The following is a 5085-nucleotide window of genomic DNA, read 5'->3' on the forward strand; positions in this document are numbered from 1 at the left end:
ACAACTAACATATTAAACCCTCATCATCAAATACAAGGGATATCTCCCTTGTAGATTCCAGCAGAGGTGGAGACACTTAAAGAAATTCATCATTAAGCTTCATATATATAAAAAAAATAAAATTATTATTATTATTAAAATTTAAAATCTATATATATATTTATATAAAAAATGCCAATATCTAAGAAAACAATTCAAAAAAAGCACTGATGAGAATATAAAAAATTAGTTATAAAAAATAATATTTTAAATTAAAAAAAGAAAAAAACGACAAAATGAACTATTAACCAGATAAGTTAGATGGATGAAGAAGAAGAATGAAGAGTAAAGAAAATTTAGATAATCCTGAAATTTTTTTTTATAAATATAAAATTTAAAACTCTTGGCCAAATTTGTAAACTAAAAAAACAAACATTATTAAAAAAATGTTTGAAAGAAAGAAAATTAACTACAATTTGGAATAATAAATTAAAAAGACCCAATATATAATTAAAACATCAGTATGTATATAGAGTATAAGAAAAAAACTGATAATATTAATACAGCAACAAATAAGAATTATTTTTCTTAGTTATTAGAAATTTTTTGATAAAGAAGAAGATAAAGAAAATGATTAGCCGAACAACAAAGCATTCGTAATTAGATTTTTTATACAAAAAACAAACAAAAAACCTAACAAAAAATTTATTATTAATGTATAAAAAAATTTATTGAAAACAATTTTATTTTAATTTGCAGATTTTGATAAGCGAAAAAAACAAATATTTTTTTACGAAAGAAAAAAATCAATAAGCTTTTTTATAATAGTAATAAAATAACTAGCTAATTAAGTCAAGTAATGAAAAAGAAACAATTTTTCCTTTACCTTATATACAAGGTAGAATTAAAAACTCCTCTCAATTTAATATTTAAAACACACTCTATTATTCCTTTTTGTTGGTTTTTTAGTTTTAAAACAAAACAAGAAAAAATAATTTTTAAAAAATAATGCGTAACACTCGCAAATGTTTTTTTTATTATAATAATATTATTAATTAAAAATATATATTTTTAATAATAAGTAAAACTATCACTACACTTTCGTTTATAATTATAATTTTTGTGATTTATGTTTAATTATTTTTCTACACAACCACCACCACCAACTCCCCCACTTTAGATTTAAGCATAAAACTCAATGGAAACCCTTAAAAAAAGAAAGAAAAAATAAAAACAAAATATCAAAGTCTTGTTTCTTTCTTAATGAAAAAAAAAACATCTACAATAAAAAAAAAATATTTAAAAAAAAAAATTAAAAAAAGAGGGAGGCAAGTCTTAAAAGAAAGAATTTTGTTTTATGCAAATTAAATTCAATAACTGTTTTATAATTATTATTTTTTTAATATTTTTATAACTTAAAATCATATCAAATGTGAATTAATTGTTTTTTGTTTTATTATTATTTTATTTTTCCCCCCTCAAAACATATTTTTTATTATTGAAATCCTTACACCAATTTTTTTAATTATTATTATTATTTATCCCTCATATTAAAGCAATTTGAAGAATTATTGATTTAATTATTATTATTTTTATTTTTTAATCATTGATGTTAAGTAGCAGAAAATGTCAAAACACACCGATCGTTGTGTGTGTTTTTTTAAGAATTTCTCTTAAGTTCTTTTTATCAATTGATTGATTTATTTTTTAATTTTATTATTTTTTTTTTAATTGTGTAAATTTTAAGTATATTTTTTTATTAAAGAAATTTACTATAATATATATATTTTTTAAATATCCACAACCAACACGAACATAATTGATTAAATATTATATTATTTTTGTATATGATAAAACTTGAATAATAATAAAAAAACAAACAGAAAATTGTATATGTCAATATTATTTGTTTTATTTATTTCATTTTTTTGTTTGATTTAAAAAAGAGGATATTTTTATATATATTTTTCCTGTGCATTTTTGTGTGAAAGACAATTAAATTTTTGACAGTTAAATATTGAAATTAAATGGCTGGCAACTCATTTATGAAGGTCCCGATTTGCCTGATCGATCTTAACCTTTTTACTTGTTTATTTTTTCGTGTCAGGTCATGTACATTTTCCAATAATCTGTTATTTATGTAGAGTATATAGAGCAGGCTGACCCCAAGTCGATTATATTACTTCTTTTAACATTTAACTATAAAAAAATAGTCGATATTTTACATATCTTGGAGCTTTCACATAATTATTATGCACATAACACTTGTAGATATGAATATTTAGAGCACGCCCTAAAACTTCAGAATTCCCCCTAACCATTTGTGTGAAATTTATGAAAATCGGTTAAGTATTCGCCGAGTTATTTGCATTTCAATTCAACCGTCATTCGAAATGGGCTTGCTGTTCGGTGCTGGGCACCTGTTACCTAAAAATGAAAAATCACACAAAAATCGAAGTTTTAAAAACACCAAAAAATTGCCATTTTTAAAAACTCGATTTTTGTGTGATTTTTAATTTTCGGGTAACAGGTACCCAGTACCGAACAGCAAGCACATTTCGAATGACGATTGAATTCAAATGCAAATAACTCGGCGAATACTTAACCGATTTTCATAAATTTTGCAGAAATGGTTAGTGGAAATTCTAAAGTTTTATGACATACTATAAAAAATACATATATACAAATGCTATGTAAGAGAAAAATTAGTATTACATAAAAGTTCAAAGATATTTAAAATATCGACTTTGTTAAATGTAAACAATAAAATAACTTTTGTGAAGGACTTCTGTCTCCAAAAAGCAAGTCTTCTGTGTGAGAAAAATAATTGTTTGGGGTTCTAATAAACATTCCTCTTCTACAGATAGAAGACCTTCAAAACGTGCTTTCAACAGGCAGAAACTCCTGCACATGTCTACCATAGACGGAGGTCATTTAATACAAATATTTGTCCATATTTTAAATATCTTTGAACTTTTATGTAATACTAATTTTCTATCACATAACATTCGTTTGTATATGAATTGTCAATATGGAATAAAACTTTAGATTTTTCTCTAAACAGTTTCTCTAAACTGTTCTGCAAATACATATATACACATGTTATGTAAGAGAAAAATTAGTATTACATAAAAGTTCAAAGATATTTAAAATATCGACTTTGTTAAATGTAAACAATAAAATAACTTTTGTGAAGGACTTCTGCCTCCAAAAAACAAGTCTTCTGTGTGAGAAAAATAATTGTTTGGGGTTCTAATAAACATTCCTCTTCTACAGATAGATGATCTTCAAAACTTGCTTTCAACAGGCAGAAACTCCTGCACATGTCTACCATAGACGGAGAGCATTTAATACAAATATTTGTCCATATTTTAAATATCTTTGAACTTTTATTTAATACTAATTTTCTATCACATAACATTCGTTTGTATATGAATTTTCAATATGGAATAAAACTTTAGATTTTTCTCTAAACAGTTCTGCAAAATTTATGAAAATCGGTAAAGTAGTTGCTGAGTTGTTTGCATTTCAATTTAACGATGATACGAAATGTACTTGCTGTTAGGTGCTGGGCACCTGTTACCTGAAAATTAAAAATCACACAATAATCGAGTTTTTAAAAATGGCAATTTTTTGGTGTTTTTAAAACTTCGATTTTTGTGTGATTTTTCATTTTCAGGCAACAGGTGCCCAGCACCCAACAGCAAGCCCATTTCGAATGACGATTGAATTCAAATGCAAATAACTCTGCGAATACTTAACCAATTTTCATAAATTTTATACAAATGGTTAGGGGGACGTCTGAAGTTTTATTACATACTGGCTCTACATATAGAAACTTATCTTATATAAGAGAAACTTAGCATTGTGTGGAATTTGTTAAATGTTTTAAATATCGACTAATTTTTTGGTTAAATGTAATAAAAGTTAAGGTCCTCTGTCAATGGTAAACATCTGCAGGGTATTCTGTCCGTTAAAGAGAAGCTTTTAATAGTCTTCTATCTGTAAAAGATGGTTATATAGAGAGAGAAGACCTTCAAAATTAATTCTTCTTACACAGAAGAATTAAGAGTTCCAACGTGGGTTTTTTGGGACACAAGTCCCTCACAAAAGGTATTTTATAGACAGAAGATAGAATTCGTAAGGTTATAGAGGACAAAGGACATCAACGTTTCAATTTAGATATACACAAATTTTTTGATAGTTCCCATATAATGGAGCCCCTTTCATACATCGGTTTTGTTTATTTATTGCACGTACATTTTCAAAATAATTGACTGTTATTTGGTACTTTAAGCTCTTATTGTGTAGCAAAAATCTCCCTACTAAAACTTTTCGATATCGGTTAACTTTTTAAGATGTCCCCCATATAAAGTTACTCCCATTATTCTGTATTTTGTGCATTTTGTGGCACGATTTTAACCAATTTGACTGTTATTTGGTACTTTGAGTTCACATTGGGTAACAAATCTCCCTACCAAAAATTATCGATATCGGTGCATTTTTTATTATAACACTCCCATAAGGTACCATCATTTAAATTCTGAATGCAATTTCAGAATTTCCTCTAAACATTTCTGCAAAAATCATGAAAATCGTTTAATTATTCGCTGAGTTATTTTCATTTGAATTCAACCGTGATCCGAAATGTGATTGCTGTTCGGTGCTGGGCACGCACCTGTTACCTGAAAATGAAAAACCACACAAAATTGTAATTTCTAAAAACTCCAAAAATTGCTGCCATTTTTAAGAAATCGATTTTTGTGTGGTTTTTCATTTTCGGGTAACAGGTGTCCAGCACCAAACAGCAAGCACATTTCGGATCATCGTTAATTTCAAACGCAAATAACTCGGCAAATACTTAACCGATTTTCATAAATTTTGCACAGATGTTTAGAAGGAACTCTAATCGTGGTTCCAAAGATAAAGGTCAATAAAACACATATAAAATATTTTTCATAGAACATTTATTTTATTATAAAGTTTAAACGCTGAGATTATATGTGAAACACAACATCATTTAAATGGCGTGAACTGTTGCAAACAATGATTCTTTTGTGGTAATTTTCGGCCACTTGTTTGTTGACACATATTGGACGGTATCTC

The sequence above is a fragment of the Musca vetustissima genome, unplaced genomic scaffold, assembly GCF_032173495.1.
Source record: "Musca vetustissima isolate MV318-11 ecotype Yass unplaced genomic scaffold, APGP_CSIRO_Mvet_v1 utg2142, whole genome shotgun sequence".
NCBI lineage: Eukaryota > Metazoa > Arthropoda > Insecta > Diptera > Muscidae > Musca > Musca vetustissima.